Genomic DNA, 24087 nt, shown 5'->3' with positions numbered 1-24087 from the left:
CTTTCCCTTCTGCTCCCCTTTTCGCTGGACACGTGGAGAACAGGTATTTATTTGTCTCGAGCACCCCGATTTCACCCGATGCACATGCATGCAACAACGGGAGATAAAAACGCTACGAGTTGCCATCCGACGACAACAATCGTCTTTTTGGCATTATAGTTTTCCACCCACAGCAGGTGATTTCGGTAGTTTTCTTGCTGGAAGTTGCGGTGAATCTCGAACTCCGTGTACCTCCTGTGCTCCGATCTCTCCCGTTACTGCAGCCTCACTTTTGGCTGGAAGTTTCCCTCCGGTGGGATTGCAGATATGGCCACCTTCGAGCTACTTTCCGAACCTGCAATCTTAGCCAGTTCTTGCTCGGGCGGGGTTTTTTTTGTGTTCGTTCGTCGAACCAAACACAACCTGGTACAATGAAGTCTAAAAAAATTGGAACCAGCGTTCGGGTTGTGGGTAATAAGGCTCGGATCTCGGGAGCTCAGCTCGGGCCCAACACTTTCACAGCGAAGTTGTGTGCATTTTTTTTGTCTCCGCTCAGCGTTATTCTCCAAGGAGGAGGACCAGAAATTTATCGCTCTTTTGTGGTTGGTGGTTTTTACGGTCGCAGTATGGCGTTTTCGAACAAAAGCGACAAAACTCTGGCGCAGCACACGAAATTTCAGGCACTTCGTAATTTGATGTTGGTGGGGTATATTTTTGGGAGGGCGGGAGGACGAAAACGGCCCGCAAACCGGTCCGGGGAAATGGGAAAAACTACACCAAAGGAACAGATTTTCCGTTTAGCTTTCCTTCGGCTACACGGAACAACTTCTTCCTCCTCCATACTCACACACACACACACCTACAGCAACACCTGTCACCCGCGTGCAGGTGTGACGATGCATGCAGATGCATGCACAGTTTCCATTTTTCCGGAAAAGCTTTTCTCCAAAGTCTCAGCAAGAAACCTCGCAACAAAGGTGCTTTGCTGGCTGTCATTGAAGCAAGTTTTTGCTGCGCGAAAAGAATTGTTTCCTGAATTTAACGCAAACAACACACTGTTACTGAATGAAATGTTGTTGCACTTCGCACAAAAAAAAAATACTGCCAAGCCCTTCGCTGCGGTCACAAACTTACTTCCACCTGCAACAGATTGCGTTATGCCCCTCGTTACGCTCTCAACTTCTTACAATTATTGTCTCAACCATCATTAACGTTTTGCACTCCCCGACATCGGGCCTTTTTCGTGTCCACCTTTTGGGTCAAAAAAGCACCTTTTGCACATCGCTTTTAGCAAACAATTACTCAAAACATTAAACCAGGGCGTGAAACTGTTAAACAACTCTTCCGGGAAATGGAACCCTCACAAGGCAGGGTTTTTGTGTGCCTTTGACCACCCCCTAAAATGAAGGAATAAGAAGAGCACCCAACCCAAAATGGAACTTTTAACGACAAGCAGCTTGTTGTAAAGATTTGCACCATTCTAAACAACGCGATGTTGAGAAAACACGTTTATCCACCTCGTTGGCCGAGTTGGGAAGTTTGGGTTAGTATGTTTTCCCTTTTTTGTTTTCTGTTCAAATGTTCAAACAAGATCCATTTTTTCCATGGATTTTATCGATGAAGCTGCAACAGCAACAGCTGCCAGGCTGGCCGGAAAGTAGAGGATCGGTCTATAAATATATCCTAGAACCGCACGAAAAAGACGGATAAAGTTTTTGGTTAGAATCAATTTCCCCTCTGTAATTTGGCTTCCAAGCAGATCCGGCCAGTGGTCTAGGCGCAATGGTACCAACAATCGGATGGTTTCCTTTATTTTCCACCCAATCACTAACGGGCGTGGAGCGTGATGGAGACGCCCAGCTAGCCGTAAACGAACCATACAATCTGTCACCCAGTTAACGCTGAACTGGGCGCTTGGTTGGAGGTTAAAAATTTTACGATGAGAGTGATGAATTGGGATAAAGGAAAACTATCAACCGGGGGACACGCAATGAGTTTTTCGAGAAACTTTTCAGATGTTGCGACTACTTGAAAGATTTTCTCCCCAGTGTGTAGAACAGACTCTACTTTATCAACTTTCTCGATCACAAGAAGATGGATATAATCTTCAAAAACCAAACATTTTAGGCGTTAACTATTTAGTTTAAAGAACCAAATTTTAAAATAATATTGTTTAACATTGCAAGAAATAACGTCACGAAGACTTTGAGCTTCAATCCTTACAACTCCTACCGACTGTAACCCTCTTGGAAGCTCGCGTTTAAACCACACTCCAACGGAGATGAATCAACAGGAAAATGTTGTTATTTATTTACATCATTTCACGGTGTGTTTGTCACCCGACGTGGCAGTGAGAAGTTAAAGCTGGTATCGCTTACGCGCACTTTATCTTCCCGCTCAAATCAACCGTTTGTCGCTGCCGCTTGCCGGAAGCGGTTGTCCTTATCCGCCCCGTGCAAAGCATGCTTCTTCACAGCAAGCTTCTTGAGCCGGTTTCAGTATCTCTCTGCCAGCACCAAGCACCGAGTAATGGTAGTATATACCTTCTTACAAAAAAGAGCCCTTCATCGCCAGCTTCTTGACGTGTGTACCCGGCTAGCATGAAGACATTCGTCTTCATTTCGGGTGCCAAAACCGAAACAGACCGCATGCTGCTGTGTTGGGCTGGAATTTAAAATCAACCTTGCTTGCATGCACTGCACGGCCAAGCGACCAACCGAAAGCTGATGTTGTTGTGGTTGATGAAACAACTCACGTGAAGTGTAATGGCCTCTGGTGGGTGAGGTAAAGGGCGGTGAAACGCGCCCATCTTGCGTACCGAAAGGCCCACTTGTGTGATCCCGGGCTGGCTTTACAACACCAACGGCACAGCATCATGCGTGGTGACCTTTTTTTTGCTTTACTCGTCCACATCGAGGACGTAATTTTCCCAGCGATGTGAAGCTGTTGGATGTGCTGTTAGATAAATATTTTGAATTTTTAATTACATTCCACTACATCAGCTTACGAAAGGATGTGTGATACAGGTTTAACGCGAAGTATGCTTACTTTAACCCCACGACGATGCTGCTTCAGATTTACTAGCTTTAATGGAATATTTATTTTGAAGATAACAGCTATAAGCAGTTCCCTTTTGGGTTTTTCTTATCACACGCTCGTGATTATTTTAGTAATAACTTCGTGGTAACGCTATCTTGTCTGCATGAACACCTTAATTTAACAAACGTAAACAGAAGTGATAAAAATATAAATAGCTTGGCGAACTTCACTTCGCCCATCCACCGCCAAGCATTATCGAATGTAACAAGTAATAATTTACACCCGAGCCATTTACATCCCATTTAATGGTTCCATGGTTTACCAATACCTTCGCGGGACAGGCTACACGGCTTGTACTACCTACCAGCACTAGCACTAAACATGAATCGCCTTTTTACGAACCAACCGGTACCGACCGTGTTTAATGTATCGTAAAAAAAACTACAACTTCTCTTTTCATTATTGTTGTCGTTGCCTAACCGCCCAGCATCGTAATGATGCTGGAAATATGAAGGCAAACCATAAAGAATGCCGAGGTTGAAGTTTATATTTATATCACGTTTCTGCCGCACTACCAGGCAAAACTTTTGGTTAGCGGTTAAATGGGCTGAAACGCTGTTTGACATACCTGACATAACTTAGGTTCATTAGTGTTAATCATGTTTATACTACCCGTGCTTTTGTTTTATAGATTTTGGGTGCTTCGAAACAGGTGAGCGGTGAGCGTTTGCCATTCCGGTGGATTCAATTCATAGTTTGTCTAGGTTTTCCTATAAAAACCAGAAATTACATAAAAATGTTACCTGTCACCCAAGGATATATGTATCTTCCATTACAATTTATGGTTTCACTTGACAAGACCCAGTTTATAGCAAGGGAATAAATTCAAAATGTAATATATAAAATAAAGAAGATATCAGATTAGTACCAAGTCAAAATAGGATGTTTCAAGCTGATACGAACATCAATTTACACCAGAACGCTTTCGGACGCAAAGATGGAAAAGGATAGAAAAGCGCCTAAATATATGCAATGTGTAAAACAAAATTTTATGTTTTATTTAATTTTTGAACCTTCTATCATTTAAACCAGTATTCTTGATTTTTGCAATACGTTGAATGCAATGAGCTGTGTTTTTTCCACTAAAAAACTTATCCATTCCATTATCGAATCGAAATTCCGCAAAAGAATCATTCAACTAAACACACATATTTTTCTCTTTTATCTTCAGGTTTGTACGGCCGACCAAAGAACGCAGTAAGTATCAATCAATAGAATGAAATAGTCGAAACACCTTCAAGAAAAACGATTTGGCTGCTATTTAATGGCCGAGTTAGGCTCGTTTTCTTCGTTGCATACCAATGAGCAATGGGAAAATCGAAGCAACGCTGCGACTCGTAATGGGGCCAAAACACTTGTACCGCAAAAAGAAAACATCCTTCGCGAAGGAACAGCGAAGATAAAGCAGAACCCGGGTTTTTTTGACAGAGAGGGAAGGGGGAGGGTTAGCTTTCGCGTGCCGATTGCAAATGGCACGTTTTCAATTAATATCCAATCGATACGATCGATGGTTCGGGCTTGAGGCTGCAAGAAACAAATACCCGTCTAGGAAATATCCATAGCAACCGTAGATTATGGCCGTCTGGCTTCTCAGCTGTATGTATGTGCAGTAAGTGACCCGAAATAAAACATCGAAACTTGCTCCTTAAAGACCTTCTAGAGAAGGTACCAACGTTTATGTGTGGCTAGCACTGCAGAAAGTCCTTCGGAAGACAAAAATCAATCGATATTCAAGAGGATTGTATCATGGCAAGTTTATTCAGGGAAATTTTCCGCCTTATGTCAATGACCCACAGCACTGACCATGCTGGTAGGAAACGAAACCTCTTCTCCTTAAGGACAATTTCTATCCAAGACTCCGTTTCAACTCTCCTCCGGACAGCTCTACAAATGCGGAACGGAAGCATCATTTCACTTCATAAGCCATAAGAAGTCGAGCCCAGCGTAAGCATACATCCGTATCGAACGAATTTTAAAGCCGTGGGGGAAAATCTGAATCGGAGCAGGAAATTAAATTTCTGCTATATCAATTCAACTCGCACCCAGGACATTGCCAGGGTACGTTCGACGAATCTAATGAAGCGATAGAGAAAAGCGCGCGCGAAGGGTGCCACAGCTATGGCAACGCATTCAATCCGACAAGGGTGTCTTCCCTCCGGAGGGATTGGAAGGTGGCCCATCCAGCCGGGAGGCGTGGAAAAATATTATTGCACAAAAATCAACCACCCTCGATGCTGCCTAGGTCGGATATTGTGTTAGTGTGTGTGTGTGTGTGTGTGTGTGTGTGAGTGAGCGGGAATCGTTAAAGCAGTCGCCTTTGGTGGGCTTATTAAAATGAACGGACGTGCCTTCGCTATTTGTGTCTGATCCACCCTTCACGGTAGTAAGTTTACTTTAAATTTGTAGCCCTCAAGCGAACCAGCCAACCTAGCGGCAACTATGGAACTAACTAAGGGCTCATAATCGTTGCCTAAGTTACTTTTTTTCAAACTGTGGTATTCGATAACAGATGGAACAGATGCACGTGGGCAGAAGCGGAATGTTACGCTTCAAAGCCGAGAAACTAAATCCCAACCGAACGGAGGGAGTTTACGAGCTGATAGAACACTTGGTCCCGTTGATTAGATGAATCCTTATCGAATCGAATTAGTCAGGGAAAGGAAAACCGCATCCGAGGGTAATTTCTTTTCAAATTAGATTTATTCGATACACTTCAATTGAATTCTTGCAGAAAGTATTTTAGAAGATTTTTTTTACCCTCAATCTGTCCCTCCGGTGATGATACCAATAATCACCATTTCTTCAACTCCTTCCTTCCTTCCAAACGTAACAATAACCCCATGGAGAAGGGGGTAAAAACACACAAACAGGAACAACTTACATCAGATAAGCTCTGCTGACAAATAACACTTGTGGCCACACATTTCTTCGGCACCCTAGTACGTTGGCTGGTGGCACCTTTAATGTGAAAGCACCAAACACCAAAAATCAACACACACACACACTAAACACTGAAAAGGCTTATCCGATACGATCCGGGTGAGTGTGTTGTTTACAAGCACCAACGACACAATTCAATCGCGCGTTTAACCACCGCTTATCAAACATTCGACGACACTCGTGGCTGGTCGAGGTGTTGGAACATTTTTCATCCGGATTACATTAACATTTTCAGTAAAGCCAACTTTCCTACACACATCAACACACCGACACACAGACACACTACTACTCCTCAATAGGCTTGCAACAAAAAAAAACGAACCCTTCAAGATTGCAGGGAAATGCACTTCCAGCTCACACCACACTGCACTGTTGTACGATCAGCTCGGCAAGACTGCTTTGATTAATTTCTGCTGGTTAACCACAACAAACGAGACTGTGTGTGCTGTGCACCCACCTTATGCTGTAGCGTCTAACGACCTGCGTTTATGCAACCTGCTCTAACCCCCAGCCACATTTTCACTGGCTCCAGTGTGTACGTTTTGCTCGTTGCTCTTTAATTACACCGGCACAACCGTATCGTTCTAAACGACCACCGGGTTTGCCCCCCTGGAAATGCACCGGGAGTTTTTAAACACAACACACCCCGGACGCCACTCTGCGTGCGACACTTTTTTCTTTCCGCTGCTGCGGTTCCCTTTTCCAGCACGAAACACTCGCTGTGAATGCACGCAATGTGGTGTGATGCTTCGTTCACCAGGTGCGTATGGGCCGGAGTGTTTCGTCCGCGTTTGGGGCAATTCAATTCGCTAACGCTTCAGAACGGAAAGGAACTTTTCATCTGCAACTTCGACCAAAACGGCGGACGTTTCGCTTATTTCCGATGGAAAAAATACACACACGAGCGCGCGCTTATTTGTGTATATCAGCCGTATGGGACGAATTTTCCGTACCGCGACCACACGACACACGGTTACGCGACGGCGATAGTAAAATATGTGGCGACGCGCACGACCGGATACCCACTACAAGACTGAAGAGAACGCGAGCGGAAGATTGATAATTTGGTCCGATTTTTCATCGCCGCCCGGTTCGGTTCGGTTTCGTCGTCCTGCCGTTTGATGCTCGCACGAGTGAATTTTCCCCGCATTTAGTGTTTAGCAGCACACGGATGGCTAGAGGTGAGGGTGGCGTTTGTGAGGTAGTGAGTGGCGAAATGTGAAGGCGCAAATCCGATGGACGCGCGCCAGCATCAGTACCGAGCGAGCGAGAAAGAGAGCCGTGTTGATGGGGTTTCGGAACACGGCTCTCCCTGGTTCCGGGTTTTTCTTTTTCCGGAAAATCAAACGAGAGATAGAGCGAACGCCGCGGTGAGCACCGTAAACTCACTCACTCACTCACCAACCAGCCACTCACAAGGTGCACGAACGGAACGCACTTGCTCTGCCGTTTGCTTAAAGGTGGGCTTGTTGTCTGCTCGCAGGCTCACCTTTCCCTTTCGGGGGTTTTCCCGACCCATCCCATGTATTTTCGCGTGGTACAACTTGTCGTTTACTTTCTAGCAATTACTGTTGCACTTGGATTTTCTCCCAGCTTCCCGACTGATTAACGTCACTAGCGATTTGTACGTACCGAACCACACCTGGGAAAGGAAAATCCTGCCCTTTTTTCCCACCTCAGAAACGCAACGCGAACCATCCGGAACCGAACCGGCCGTCATCCGTACGGGTTAGAAATTTCTTCGACTCTGACCATTCGGTTCGTGGTGTGGTGCCTTCGAAAGGTTGCACGGTGAAGGCTCGCTATGAAAGTATTTCCCGCAAGGAACACTCACTCTCCCGAAAAAGGACCCTCTTAGTAGGTACTTTCACTCTGACTCTCTCTCTCTCCCTCTTTCTGGTCTCAAAAGTACGCACACTTATACACACCCACACACATACCACTAGAAGTGTGTTTTGTTGATGTTCAGGATACGTTGTTCCAGCGCCCTCACCGAACCACGGCTGGCAAAACGTCAAACGAGCCAGCGCTGGAGGCATTGTTTTCCCGATGGTGCGCGTGCGTGAAAATTGTGCCTTGCTGTAAATGTCACTTGAAGGGTTTTTGCTTTGCGTTTTCCCACTTTGCCGGGTGCACTCCAGTGCTCGACTGCTCGAATCCTTTCGCCAGCCGAGCTGCATTGGTGAGCCCACCTAACAAGGTTATTAAATCTACCTCGTAACGGTTGTGATTTGTGAGGGGTTTTCCCTTTTTTCCTCATGAAACAAAAATCAACGGATATTGTTGTAAAACTGTAAGATGAAACACATGGAAAACTCCATTTTGTACTCAGTCTCATCTGGTCAAAACCTAAGGATTGTAATAAAAAGCAAATAACAAAGCTCCAAAATTCTGTGTACGAACATGTGGGGCAAAGTTTTGCACCGTGCCCGGCGAGAAGTTTTCCCGCAGTTAAAACTCCTTGCGACGGTCCTTGCGCTTGGTCGCTTTCGTTTTTTTTGGAGGCTAACCGATTGAAATGTCGACAAAGTAATCTCGCGTACAACACGCATCATTAAAAAGTAATTCATCACCGAATACTTCTCGGCCGCGAGCGAGCAATGCAGCATGGGTAAAATGACAAACTTTCCAACCCGGAAAACCCCGGAACCGTGGGACTGGGCGTGTGATATTACACGCGGACTACGAAAGATGTGTGTGTGTGCTGCTTTTTTTATTTATTCGCCCTTTTGCCAAACGCCATCGAAAGCCGCGCACATCCGGTGTGTGTGGTTTTCTTTACTGCTTTCCATTTTTTTTATATGTTTTTGTTTGTCCCCCCACCGGTTTGCCTGTACCATAACCTCAAATGTGGCCTTTTGGAGTTTACTTCTTCGTCCTTGTTTCATGTTCCGCACCCACGCACACACACACACATTGCCTTTCTACGCCGTTTTGGTGACACAAAAATTTGCCAATGGCTTGGTATGAAGTTCCATTTTTTCCGAAGCTATGGCCAGAGGAAAACTTTAAATAAGATAACATAACTTCCTCCTTTTCGAGCGAGATGGTTTCGGACCAGTGATGGAAAAGGTTCGCCGAGAAATCGCTTCAAATCAGCTCCTAGCATGAGGGACGAACGGGAAGCTGCAGGCCCCAAATGGAGCAATGCTCAACCATCGTACTAAAATCACCCAATAAGCAATCACTCGACCTGAAAGTTTGCGCGGCAGTGCAATCCGTATCCGAGGAAAATTATCATCCAAAATCAGGTGCCAAAATGTGTTCCCTAACGCGTTTGTGTTGCGTTTTTCCGATGAAAATCGATTGTACACGTGTTGTCGGACAAATAAAAGCAAATCGTTTACTCGATTCACGTGGATTTACCGTGGATACCGGGGACCCATTCCTTCTGTTGTTAAGCAACGCTGGAATAATTTATAAAGGTAGCTGTCGATGTTTGCTAATTCAAATCGGTTTCTCGGTTCTGTTCCGTTTTTTTGCAACTCAAATTGATGCTCTTCTGTGGTAGCGGGGTATTTTTTTCGATTTGAAAATTACATTTTACGAATTTAACAATCCCTTCAAAAGTCCTAAATTGAACTTTAAAAAAAACCAAATTGGTTGGCAAATTTTTGCATCACTTCCGCATTTAATTGCTTGTCAATTGATGTTATTGCCCCAGGGAACTTTTTTGATTCACTCTTCCCTTCTTTGCGCCGGTCGCTTGTTTTTACGCTTTAATTCTATTCGCACAATCCCGGCACGGTTGGCAGCCTGATGATGATGAGGATTGCATTTGGAAAATGCTTAAAATTAGCCCCCCAAAAACCCCCCTCATCAGACCACATGCATTCGTCTGGATGGCGCTTTATTTACAAATGCAAGTTACCAAGGGTAACTATCGGCCTCACCACGAACAGAATGTCAACCGCGCAAAACCTTGACAAATTCCTGTTCGTGCTCCCAAAATGAATTCACTCTACCACCGTTCACGCCAGCCAGGTGACAGCTTGCTTTCACCCCAACCGAAGGGTGGCCAAGCTGGGTCAAAAAACGCTAGCGAGTGCTTCAGTCCAGTCCGAGCCGGTTTTGGTTGATATCCTGTTTTTATCCCATCCCATCGCGTAATGAACGCGCGACGCCATCAGGCGCCAACTGGACGGTGCCAACGATGCCACCGCGCGAAACAATGGGCATGAAATTAAAATTCATTATAAATTAACAACTGTTCCCCCCTGAGGCGGACAAGCCGGCACCATCAGTGCAGCAGTATCTCTAAGTATTTATCCTTGTGGATTCAAAAATTAATCCACTCTAGTGATGCACTGCGCTTCTGAGTTTCGAACTGGATTTCGACTGGGAAGCCAATAAAGTCACTTACCAGTTCCGGTGAGTGTACGTGTTTGCTTCGAACTGATCCTGATGAGAATGAATGTGAGATGCACTCCTTAATGGCAATTATTATTAATTTTATTGTACGTTCTCTCGAAAAATCGAGAAATGGAAAAGGGCACGCACGCACTTGCTACCCCTGGGGTGTGTCGAATTTGATTGAGCTGTGAATAATTTGTTGTCCTTTTTGTTTATTGAAAGGTTAATTTGGAGTTGGGAGTCTCAAATGCGTAGATCGAAACTGGGACTGCACAAAACATTAATAATCGGTGTACTGATATTCGCCTCTGAGATTTGGGCTCCTTCAAAAGCATTCGAGAATTAGAGATCCCACGTTTTGCGAGGAATTTGGAAGAATTTTTGGCCTCCTATGTACTGAAAAATGTGTGCAGGAGTCACCACAATAACGAGAAAACTGTATAATATCCGCATTATTGAGAAGAGAATTCTATCCAAATACATTAGCACATACATACAAGCAAATACATTAGAAGACATTCTTCATCTGGGATATTCTGTATCCCATGCTCAATATAGTTTGAATTTGTATTTAAAGAGGGTTTAACATCTAACTATACTTGAAGCTTATGGGGTTTCCCTTAATAATACCCCTAGAGAATAATCCAATAATAATCTTAAACGCCACACCAACCTCTAGAGGTCTAAGCCTGCCATTTTTGGCTATCTTCGATGTTTCTGAATAGTCAGTCTGTACGCAGTCCGTATAGAATATTAGACTAGTCCAATCGTGAGCCGCATGCTTACCACTTTCTTGAAATGCTATTCTTAAAGAACTAGTTTATCCAATCGAATATTTCATGGACTTGCGTGGACAGCACTTTACGAACACCCTCATTTAGATGATGTACTGTACTGAGCTTGTGCCACTGAACACCCTCACGTGTCTGCAAACCGTCATCAACCCATGTTCAATTATTTTTATTATATTCCCAAACACCAAACCCAACTGTAGTCGTAATCCATCGACCCCGGAGGCCATATAATCGTAACAGAATCAATTCTTCGCAACCGGTCCACTCTCATAACGATATTGGATAATTTATTTGCTATCATCTACGCCCTGCCCTGGCCGGGGTAATATCGCGCAGGGCAGGGGTGAGCTCATGGTCGAAGGTTGTCCAATCTGGTGAGGAAATGTTATTAATTTCCACGGAAGTTTCAATACCTCGAAAAGGTGCGTAAGGTCTTACGGGGACGTAAGGTGCGCTGTGATAGCAACAGTTCAGTACTAAGTGATGGAAGTATATCGCTACCGGTTGGACCTTCAGTTGTCCACATGGCGCTTCAAATGTGACATACAAAAAAAAAAATAAAGTAAAATAAAGCATTACATGGGTGATCAATTTTTAATTGCTATTGTTTCCTCCATTTTCACACTCGTATGTCATGAAAGGACAGGTCTTCAGCCTTTTTTCTCTAATATTAATTTCACGCGAGCGTATGATGTTGACGGTTGAAGGATAAGACCGATCGTTTTTTTGCGCTCTACATGTGGGGTGTAGCGGAGTTACGAGTGAAGCTCAATCGCGAACAGACCTCCTCAGTACACGGAAACCCAAAACCGTTCCATCACGAACAGCCAAGAAGGCTTCCGTTGCGTTCGTGCGTACGTTACGTATGTCGATAAAGGCCTTGCGCGATACCCTATCTCGTAAGCGCGTTTTTAGATGAAAGCATTTCAACCTTACGTCCACTACCAGAACCCTCCGCAGGTTTGGAGGAGTTTGATGGTTTTTTGAATAATGCAACAGCAAGAGAACAGGGAAGCGGCGCGAGAGAGAGAGAGAGAGAGAGAGAGAGTACATGCAATAAAAACTGCTGCAAGGATTTTGTTACACCAACCTAACTCGTGCCAGCGTGCAAGTGGTCGACCTCCATAATCAATACGGATAGATACGGTTGCCCGGTTGCGCCGGTCGGAGGTCGGTTAGAACTATGAAAGTTTTATCCATACGCTGTCGCGCGCCATCGCCAGGTAGCCAGGATGTCGGTCTGTCATCATTCGTCCTGAGCGTATTCCGCCCGGTCCGTGTCGTGGCTCGGTAGGCTTTCCCGGTGACTGACCGAAGGGTTAGCAAAAAAAAAACCAAGAGAGAACTTACATCGACGTGAGGGTGAAAAAATCAGATTCATCCTAACTTCACACAGAACGTACGGAGAGGCGCACTGTAAATGGATCCATCAGCGAGCACCGAGTACAGGACATCGGTAAAGTATGATGCTTTTAGTTGGAAGGAAACGCCACTGCATGTGAAAGAAGGAAGAGAAAAATAGAAGCGATTTCACCCCATAACAAGCATCCAGAAAAGTCGAACTATTTTTTACCGACAGTTCCTGTCGTCCGCCGCACACAGTTCATAACCTGGATGAATATTTTTATTTTCATACACCGACCGAGGCAGTCATCGAGAGCCAACATCGTTCTGGTCGAAGGTTCGGGTTACTGCAACAGTATAGCAAACAAAACAACCTTCCTTCAGTGCGAAGAGAACGCCTACCTGACCGGATGACTCCTAATGCTGCATACCCTTAACTAGCTGGAAAATTTATCCCTGCATATGACGAGCATGCACCGCCCTTGTTGGTGAAGGGTCGAGAAGGAACATGTACTCCTCCACTATCTCTTCCCTGTTATCATCAAACCAACACACAACATCATAAAAAAGCAGAAAAAGTCAATGATGTGCACGGTGAAGATCATTAACTCCCGGAAACCACCTTTTTCCCCCGGAACAATGATCCGAACACCGTCTCGTTACCGGAAGCGCTACCCGGGAAGTGGCCACCTGCTGGTAAAATTGAATCAATAAAATTTTCGTAACTTGTCACACACATATCCGAGCGCCAAGATAAGTAGTGGAGTTGGGTCGTATTCTTCGCCATTGCCCGAAGTAGTACGGTTGATTGGAGATGCTGTCTATGACAAAACACCCTCCGCCACCATCCAAACCAAACCACGATTGGTTCACGATTGGTGGCGTTTGTAACGAGTAAGTGTTTCGCTAGTTTGACATCAAAAGTGGTAAAATAACGAGCCAGCAGAAAGTGCGGAACATCATGGGTAGGATGCAGAGAGAGAAAAAGAGATAGATAGAGAGAGAGAGAGAGAGAGAGAGAGAGAGAGAAAGAGAGAAAGAGATGGTTGGTGGAACGATGGCACCCCCAGCAGACCAGAACACAAACCAACCGCATCTCCCCCGGTGGAGAAAAATTGTATTTCATCTGTTGACACATGCACATCGGGGTGGAAACGATCGAAGAATCGGGTGAACGATCAAATCAGCAAGACGATACAAAACTAACAACACATAGCTGTGTATGTGCCAGACTCTCGAGGCGGATGTAATGCTGCGATTGTGATTCATAACGCAGGTGGAAAAGTGTCTTCGGAATGGTTTGTCAATCCACGTGTCTACGGTTCGTGGTGCGGTTTCTACGCCGCAGCATTCCCGTTCGCTCCCGTTGCCGAGAAGCTCGCGACAAGAACGACCCAAGAAAAGAAACATCCATTGTGCTCCATTGCGTCGTTTGTAGCCTATCAATGGGGGTGAACCCGGTGGGATGAAACTCAAACCACGGCACATGTTCCTTGGGAAATGTGTCATCATCGTCGTCGTCTTCGTCGTCTGATAACAATAAATATTTGTATGACAGTTTTGCCGGGCTTCTACCTCGAGACGCATGCCGATACAGAGAGATAGACAGATAGACGATGGTGCTTTCCGCAGCAACGAATGCCAAACCATTGGAATGGTTTATAAAACACACTTGCTACATTATGTTTTCCGGGAAATTGTGTAGCTTTTGCGCTTTGCATTTATCGATAGCATCTTTGCCCCATGTGGAAGGATTGAATTTCCGAATGAACTTGTATGAGTTTGTCATTATTGTTTAAGACAACATTTTAGTGCTACGTTGTTTGTTTCACATGATAAATACATTACGGAATGTTTATGTCATGAAGCCCTATCCGGTCACCATACCATATGTTGAAAAACATTTTAACAAAATAAAGTCCTTCTTGTCCAAATACTTCTTCACTGTTTGCAGAAGAACTGGCCTGATTTCTTCAACCTTTTAGGGGACCTCTATGATCATTTTAACACTTCCCTGCACTTTAGAGTAATTTTTTCTAGACTAAAACATAAGAAACTGTGAAAAAAAACATAAAGGAAGCCAGATCAACCGCATCGGGTGGGTAGACTGGCGATATTGTCAATTTATTTGCTAGGCTACTAATATCCCGGTACCCTCCAAACAGCGCCAGCTATTGGCATACAGCTGTAGTTCGATATTGTTTGTTATCTTTTCTTCTTTCACTAGAGAATGCTAGTCGATGAGTTCTGCAGTCATTAGCAAAACTCGCACAAAACCCTTACTCTGTACAACATAATTATCATTTGCTGGTACTTCCCTGAAGTCCTGTAACTGTGCATGCCTTCATAGATATACTACTGAATAAAACAATCTCTTCCAAAAGTAAATTAGTATTCAAACAAATCGTACGCCGCTGGCACAGTAGATGAAGCAGATTTGTTCAACATAAACAGCACTTCGCTAGCAACAAATCCCTGTTTCCCAACTCACCCACCATCCACAAACACAAAAGGGTAAACAACAATGAAAGTGTTACAACACAAAGTGGTGCCACTATTTTTATTCGCACTCCATTCTACCGCCGTAGCCGCCCGGAGAAAACTCATACTTTACTCATCCATCCGCTACGGTCGCCGTGTTTGGGCTGACGGGAAAAACGGAAATGAATTGCAACATCCTTTCGGCCAGCTGAGCATAACCCCTACCTAGCGATCTAAAAAAAAAGGAAACAAGCGAGCCGAAAACAGACAAACCAAGTGGTTGGCAGAAGATGGCTAAAAGGCGTACACCGGACTGTAGCGCAGTACAATATTTCTCGAAATTAATCATAAACTAAGCTTCATTAATCCTGGCCCCCGCATTACGGTAGCCGCAGGCGGTAAAGTGCTTCCCCATAGCTCGGGCGAACCCCGAGTTGGGAAGGTAATTTTTAGCTTCGGAAGATGGTTCTCTCAACTTGAACCGTACCGAATCTTCCGGGTGGGGATGAAGATGGCCGCCGTGTAGGTGGTGTGCATTAAGCGGGCTTTTGCCGGTACACCATTGATTCACTCATTCATTTGGTGGCTTTCGACAGTTATAAAAAGGTGTGCGAAGATTGGGTGGTTAAGGCGCAAACACTGGTACATGCAGCGCACGCTGTCTTTGTAAGACTCGACGGAGTGGTCGCCGTTTCCGAAAGGATTTTGTTCGAGGTTACTAAAATACCCAGATGACAGCTTTGTAGAGCGAAACGAATAAGGTCTTCTGTACATATTTTTCATATATCCATAATTGAGTCCGGTTCGTCCGACGAATTTCAATTTTTGAAAGATAATAACGCAATAATAGTAGAAACTATGCCTAAAGTTAGGCAATTCGCATCGCATAAGGCAATTTTTAACACATTTTTAATAGCTTATTCCACCCACTTAGTAAGACACGTCGCTTGGGTGGTAAATGTTAGATTGGAGGGAAAACCTGATTGCTTGTCGGATATTCCCACACCCCCTTACTACATTCTTCCTTCCACGTTGAGCGCCAACGCCCGCGGGGAAGGACATTGCAAGCTATCGTAGGGCGTTAAGATGAAACCGGAAAGCAAAGACGGAAAGTGATGTTTTGATGGAGAGGATTCGGGCAACTGTGGAAAAGTGTGCCATGGCAAAATTGTAAACAATCAACCGTACACGCGTTCCCCTCACTTTCAGCAACCGAGAAAGAAAGGCCAGACTTCCTTGTTGCAGAGGTTTATTAAACACGACCGTCTGTTGAACGTGTGCTGGTGTTTTGTTCTGCCTCGTACCACATTGTCTTAAGGAGTGTCTGAAAGCCATCCCAACACGCGAGATGGTTCGCTTTTCCATCTTCAACGCATTACGCAAATACTTGTCCGATAGTGTGCAGCTTTCGGTTTGCGGAGGCAAATCAATCCCAGCACTACCGGCAACCGATAGTCCTGACAGGGAAAAATGGGAAAAATTATGCTAAACAATAGCGACCGATTGTGGGCATTCTGTGCCCAACAGTTCGCGCTACGCTGGACCGGAAACAAATGAGCAAAATAGTTTCGTGCCATTGCCGTCATCCTTCTCGGTGTTGCTTTGGCGCGTTTCGAGTGTGCCGCGCGCTCGGTTGAATTATAGTCCACCAATTGCGACGTTGTACTACAGTTGTCGTAAGCAATTTCTCAAGCACAACCATCATCTGGCCTCGGTTAGTTCGCTTTTGCTTTAGTGTGTCATTATAAAAAGGTAATAAAGTGAACGTTTGTCTAAGAACCTCATCAATTTGACACCGAAGCTGAGAAGCGATGGCAAAGTACCCGGCCCCGGTACCCATTATTGGCTATTTAGGTACCATTTTTTCACTCCATTCTCACTGCGCTCCACCGCTTTCGGGGAGCGTAAAATTTGTCGATCGTCATTTGGGTTAGTTGTGTACTGCAGCCTTTTTCCATTCGCTTTCTTTATTCTTTTTCATGCACTTTCCCGAAACGACATGTCATTTTAAGTTTGCCAATATACGCTTTCTAGCTTTCTTTTTGACTGTCTGCTCGCCGCGGACACGTTTTTGGCAGAATTACTTGCTCGATTGTTTTGTTGCAATTTCTTTTCTCCCTTGTTTTTCCTTGTTCCCCTGTACGACCCTACAAAGAAACAGAAAAAAACCTCATGATTGGCCAAGTTTATAATTAACTTTATCGGCGGCGACAGATCGTTCGCTAAATGTTGTCAACCCTCCGATCGATCCGGATCGGATCTGGTGGCGGGACCGGAAAGGTGTCGGGCAATCGAGCGGAACGGTTGGTTTGGTTTGAACTCGGTTCGAATTCTCGCCCGCTTACGGATCGGATGCGTCGCATGGTTTCGGTGTGAACTTTCGCCGTACCGAGTGCCATACCATTTCGAGGGGTTTGCAACAATTTGACTAAATTGTCATCGATCGACAGCGTTTCGCGTGGTGCCGTGACTGGGATACTGTTGGCGCGTGTGTACATTTTGTTATAGAAAGCTTTTACATCGTAAAAAAAAGTTACAACCAACAGACATTGACTACATTACCCAATTACGTATTCAGTTACAAATACAAATATACGTATGCACATACAACCACACACTCCCATACGTCGATTTCTTTTACGTAGTGATTAAGTCAGTGGTAGCTTCAATTTCAGATTAAAAATCTATCAAATCATGCATCATGAAATGTTTTATCATTATGCTTTTAAGTGTCTTAAACATTAAATCAAATTAAATGAAATATTACCCTACACGTCGATCAGTTAATAAATCTCGACTTTCAGTATGCAATTAGTATGTCAAAATCTTCTTGAAAAGCATTTTGAATTGATCAAATTGAAGTGTCTAGCTGCGGAGGTATACTGTTTTTCAATTAAAGAAATAGGTTATGTTCTGTTTGTGAGAAGATAATTCTTTATATTCATTGTCGACCTTTGCATTATACCGTTGCAAACAATTAGAAAGAGCCTATCGTTTACGGAAAGTTTGCCAGACGGTAAATTGCGCTATCAATGTCGATAGAAATGTATAAAATCACCGAAAGCTAGATTGAGAATGTACGCTGCAAGAAATAAAGTGAGCAGATGCAACAGCATCCAGCATAAACGAGCACAAGTTAGCAACATGTGATAACGAAAGTGCATTAGAGCGACGTGTGAATGTTGTCGCCTGTGTGATAAAACAAATTTAATTCAATCGAATCAAACCAAAATGCCGAAATGGAACCGAAAAGAAACAAGCATCTGTTTTGTACGGTGACTGTGACGGGCGGTCTATTTTTACGCCATGCAATCTGTCAAGCGTCAGCATGTTTTCGGTGCGCTACGTTGTCGCTACGTAATTGGCTCTTGTAAGCCGCTAATGTAAAGCAGATGGTAATAGTGGTTTATTGCACGTTGTTGGAGCTTGGTAGCTTGGTAGCTGCCTACACTTCTTAGAAAGTATTTCAGCAATGAGCGCCCCATTATAAATCGTCCCTAATGTCACCAAGGTTATCTCGGATCTCGCTAGTTGGGTTCCATAAACAAGCATTTCTGTACACATTCCAGGGTATGGGCCACCTGGAAAAATTCATGCCGTGTCCAGCGACGTGGTGTCATAAAGTAGTCGCTGGTGTACCCCATTTTTTCGTGGCTATTCACGGTAAATCCCTAGCACATACCTTATGCCATGCCGAACGATAATTCGTTCCGTCAGCCTTAACCTCACACTCACTCGTAGCAGTAACACCGGTTTCGTGTGGCCACCACCCGTGAACCACCCGTATGTGTGCCGCGAGTCGCGAAGGGCACCTGTTGCGATAAATTTTCATCGAGTCAGGTTCGCCATTTTCACCCAACCAGCTTCTTCGGCTGGGGACGAATCGCTTCGATTTATTGCAAACGGACGGATGGACGTACGGGCTGGCAATGTCTCAAACGCTTATTTATGAGCAATTCGCAGCTGTCAGCCCGCTAACCGATCTCCGAACCGATCGTCAATCGAACCAATCACTCACCACTATGGGAGGTGTTGCAGCTTTTGAGGTTAGTTAGTTAGTTACGGACCAATGGTACCCGGTTGGAATTGGTACAGGATGCTAACCCGATGAAGGATGCTAACCGATCAGAGAACTGCTTCTGTTCCAACCATTTCAACAAGTGATTGCTTCCGGTGGTACGAAGTCGCCATCCGACTAGCCCACAAATTGAATTTACTAAATTGAATTGCTCCACCGAATGCTGCCTGAAGCTCCCCGTTAAGGAACACACCGCCCTTAACACACAGACCTCGCTCGCGAGAAGAGAATAAACTGAGCAAATTCTATGTAAATTTAATTCCATCCCAGTCGGTGGCTTCCCCTTCAACTGCAGCAATCTCGCCAAGATGCCTACTGCTTCTGTTTGCACACCAGCCAAACACGAAGGTACCGGACAACCCGGTGTGTCCAAGCGGGTTTTGCACTATTGGGCACAAAATTACGGCTGCTTTGTACCGTTCCATTTTCCGTATTGGTAGCTTCATTGTGCTGTTCTTATTATTCATTTTGAATCTTCATTTTTCTTGTCCAACGAGCCGATAATTGAATTGCAGCAAAACAATTTGTCTCGGTGTCGTCACCGTGCACTAGCTGCACCAGCCTGGACCGGGTGGTTCTTCGTCCGGTTGGCTGCCAACGGTAGAAACGGTAGGTGCAAGTGCTACTTCATCAACTGCAGATGTTTGCTCCTTGGGCGATTGCATAGGAAGATGATGCAAACGACCCTAAAGATGAGAGGCTGTTGTGCCTCAAGGAGTCCCAAGTTCTCTTGATCCTCATTATCAAAAGGAGCTTCGGGAAGTCTTGCGAAACAAAAGCACCCCAGGAAGTGGGAAAATAACTTGGCAGCAAACTTATACATTTCGCCGGGTACGTCTTGGGTGATGCTTCCATTTGATGACTTTTTGATGAAAATCTAAAAGCAGAAAGTATTTTCTCAACTCCATTTCCAATCAAACATACAGACTATTCAGCTAAGTGTATGTTGAGCAAAATCAATCGAAAGTTCGATTTAAAACGTTCCGCACCTCGTCAAATGCCCCCAAATATGGGTGACGCTCTAGTTCACTTAGATCAACATTTCTATTTGCATTTTTCATAAAGAATCAATAGATCCTCAGTTGAAATTAGAAAGGAATATTAATACAATTCATAAAATTTAATCCTTCATCTGCCGAACGTGTGAAAAAACAACTTTCTACAAATGAGATATTTTTGGTATGCGGTTTGCATATATTTAGGCTTAATTGCGAAAACCAGTTTGTTTCTGAAGCATTACAAACTATTTATTTATATTTTAATACTGACTAGAAGAAATAGCGTAACAACGATTTTTAAACGAAAAACATATCTTACACGTTCATCACCGAGTCAACCGAAGCAATGGCTTAAAACGGCAAGCCAAATTTTAATATCATATTGCATAACTTCAAAACATTTACATCCAAGGCCACAGCTAATAGCTCACTGGAACATTTCCAGCTGTTTCACCGCCATAAGCGAAGGTGGCCGTGCGAGGTAACAGCTGATCATACCAGACAGGTGTCTTAATTAGCGCGACCAATGCCGCAACGCTTCGACCGATGGGATCCAAAAGGGTTCTGCATGCAAACCTGCATCAAACGTCGGAGTACGGAGACAACGTACCAACATGTACGCACGGTGTTGTAACGTTGGAAAAAGATTTTACGATCGTCGGGGTGGAAAACAGTCGCAAAGATACATAGGGACCAGCAACGAGACATGCGATTGGATTGAGAATAGTTTTATGGGTTTGTTTTGTAGTTTTATGACGAATGAGGAACGTGGCAAACGTGATCTCAGCTTACGAAACAAGAATTCTGTGCCGGTAGTCATCGAAGGAGAAACAAACAAAAGGCGCAAAACGATAAATCACAAATAATACTACTAACTAATTATGTTTCGGATTGATATGAAATATTGAGCTTATTGAAAACATTATTTAAATTAATGTTATGTCATGATTATGCTGCATTTATTTCTTCATTTTGCAGATTTTTTTATCCAATATCATGTTGTTGGTTGATAGATTGCATCAAATTATTTTATTCTGATCTAGTTCATTTTTTATTGGACTCTTTTTATACACATGTAATGCGTGTCTTTATTAAATTTTGAACGAATGATTTCCATTTATGCATTAGAACAAACGAACGTTGTAATAACGGTCTCTTTGTAATAACGTTTATATTTAGTATTCGGGTACCTATTACTGTTTTTCGCGTTACTAAGCACATAAAAAATTGATATTTCTTCGTTTATTTCGACAACTAGAGTAAAATTTTTATAATGGTAAAATGTTACGTGTTTTCAGGAACAATTAAAATTTGGAAAATAAAAAATTGAATTCCACCTACAAAACTGCACGAATTGTCAAAATTTTGAAATTCACGAACCTCGAGCGTCGCGAAACTCTGGAAATTACTGTATACGCAATTTTGATACATCTGCGAAACAGTCTTTGCTACACAATTTTTACGAAACTCAGTGCTATTTTTTTCCTAAAATCTCCTTCGTAACGCACGCAGCAAATCGTTTATGCTATTTTTATGCGCATGTTGCACATTTACGCACTACCTGCAAAACTGCGACTGTCATCGATCTCGTCTGAAACAGGCGCCTATAGTTTCAGTTTTTGGCATCTATTGCTGGTCGCTCATTTCGAAACAGAAAACAAAACATCCCCCCAAATTCCAGACCTCCCTGTTCCAGACCGGATAAGGGGTGCCCGGGTGTCCAGCATTCGGAAACCTCACGTCACATTTCGGTGCCACATTTCATTTCGTCAGCGGTTCTTGTGTCGCACAGCTCAAATACAGATTGTGTAAACACCGCACGAGAAACAAGTACAAACACTGCGTGTATACGGGGCCATTTCGTGCCAGCCCTTCTTGACGCTAGGGCGCTAGTGATCATGGCGATGATGGCGATGATGGTGGTGGTGGTGGTGCGTTGGCTGTTTGGAAGCGTGCCGCGTGCACGATCGCGCCGACCCGCGAAGCCTGATAATGCTGATAATTGTACCTTAGCGCGGATGCGCTTACATACACATCCACGCCGGATGGTACGGTGTTTGTGTTTACTCATTGGCTTTAGCAAACTAGCGGCACTAGAGGTGGCCTCACGCGAGAGAACCAGATAAGATAAGACACTTTCCGGGGATCGACGGCATGTCGTACGCGGGCTTTGGTCGAACTAGTGGTGATGGGATTTTTGCTCCTAAAGAACATGGGGACACTTCAAAAACGAATCCTCACCCCGGTCGCAACGGTGACGTAGATGATGGACGGGACACGTGTAAAAGGTATTTGACGGCATCATAAAACGGTCTAGCAAATGCATGAAAATTAAATGCACCCTGGGAATTTGGGGACAATTCCTTGGGGGAAGGTGAAGAATTCTATGTTTGGAAGCGTCACGGCGACCGTGCCATTCGTTTCCTACAGATCGTCATGGTCTATCACAAGCGACATACACAACAACACACAGTGACAGGCAGGCAGACACAGGGCAGGGCAAGCAACGGACGTGGACAGTGAGACAATCGCAACGGCCACACCGGGCCGATGGGCCGGGTGCAGGATGCCGGTGCGCATGATTTAAAAATAATTGCAAATTGAGCTGAAATTCTAAGGAAACAAGATGAACAACGGACGAGCACGCACGAACGCACAGGACAGTGAGATCGCGCAAGGGCGACCGCACGATAGAAAAGAGTGAGCCACACAATACAGGAAGAGAAAACCCCCAGCTAGTGCGCATCTAATAGGGATGCATTCTTCATGATACGGCGAGTGCACAACGAGGCAACACACAAGAATGTACAACATAATAAAACAGACACTGAGATAGACGGCGCGGAGGGGAAACGCATTTTCCCGTAGGCATAGGAAAGGAAAATGAGCTACAAATAAAACGGTGGTATTGGGTTGGGAAAATGCTTTCACTTACCTTGTAGTGTTAGAAGGATGCTCGAAACAGGGTTTTACAAGACAAAACTATACCAGTCTTTACATACATAAATTGTTCAAACCATAACTACATTACAGTAAGCCACATTTATGCTGGTGCAGAGATGAGGTACAAGGAGCAACACGAAAGGATGCACACGTGGGCAGCTGTTGTACCGGTTACACTAAAATACATATACACAAACACAGAGAGAGAGAGAAGGAGAGAGAGATGATGTATTGATAGAAAGCCGTTTACAGACCATCTAATGCTGGGCGCGATCGTGATTAGTTCGGTTTATGATTTGCTATAAAGACACATCCCAAGGCAAGGTTAATCGTACGGTTACTTGTGTTGCGAGCATAAACATAGAGCACACAATACATTTACACACATACACAAATACATACACATATACGTACACAAACACACACACACACACACACACACAAAGATCAGTTGCGATACGTAGCATTTAGCATTGGCACATTTTATAACACAGAGATGCTCTTTTTCTAACTTCTCTCTACACTGGACAGCAGCTTGGTACGCACAAGTACACGCAAGCACACATACACTGATAAGGTGCTAGTTTTGCTACAAGCAACTTTTGCAGGGTTCTTCCCAACTCAGAACACTAGGCAGAAGCAATCGCACGGGAGTCTAAACGGTCGCGTTTGCAAATGTGAACTACAATAAGGGTGGTTTTAGTTCAACGCTCCTCCTATCATCCCTCGCTTGCATGGGAATTCCGACGAATTCACCCCGCTTCACGCGGAGGAGTTTTGTCCGCTTCTGCTTGATAATGTTTCTGCCGAAGAATATTCTGCTACCGAGCACATTTATTACAAACTTTGCTATTGCTCCGATCGTTCACCCAGGGTGAGAAGAAACCGCGATCTCGTGCGTTTGTCTGATACACAATTGTAGATCGAAGAATAACCGTCAAGAAATAAGCGTGAACGACGCGCGCGCGCGCATCCAATTGGTCTAGCGCCAACGTGAGAACTGAGCACCGAGCGCCTAACGCTCACGGTTGTCGATCGGTCTCGTTGGCACGCCATAAAGTGAGGAGACAACGCGTGC

General features: G+C 44.4%; 1 protein-coding gene across 1 annotated transcript in view; it reads left to right on the top strand.

The window, feature by feature from the left end:
• The window catches only part of LOC128303300 (stress-activated protein kinase JNK), a 284621-nt gene that overhangs the window by 100479 nt on the left and 160055 nt on the right, over positions 1-24087 (top strand). Inside the window, exon 2 of the mRNA XM_053040209.1 lies at positions 4250-4275. The gene's annotated coding sequence lies outside the window, so the exon portion shown is untranslated. The remainder of the gene's footprint in view (positions 1-4249; positions 4276-24087) is intronic.

Source organism: Anopheles moucheti, chromosome 3 (genome assembly GCF_943734755.1).
Source record: "Anopheles moucheti chromosome 3, idAnoMoucSN_F20_07, whole genome shotgun sequence".
Lineage (NCBI taxonomy): Eukaryota > Metazoa > Arthropoda > Insecta > Diptera > Culicidae > Anopheles > Anopheles moucheti.
Note: the sequence above shows the minus strand (reverse complement) of the source record. Positions and strands in the feature narration are given on the sequence as shown.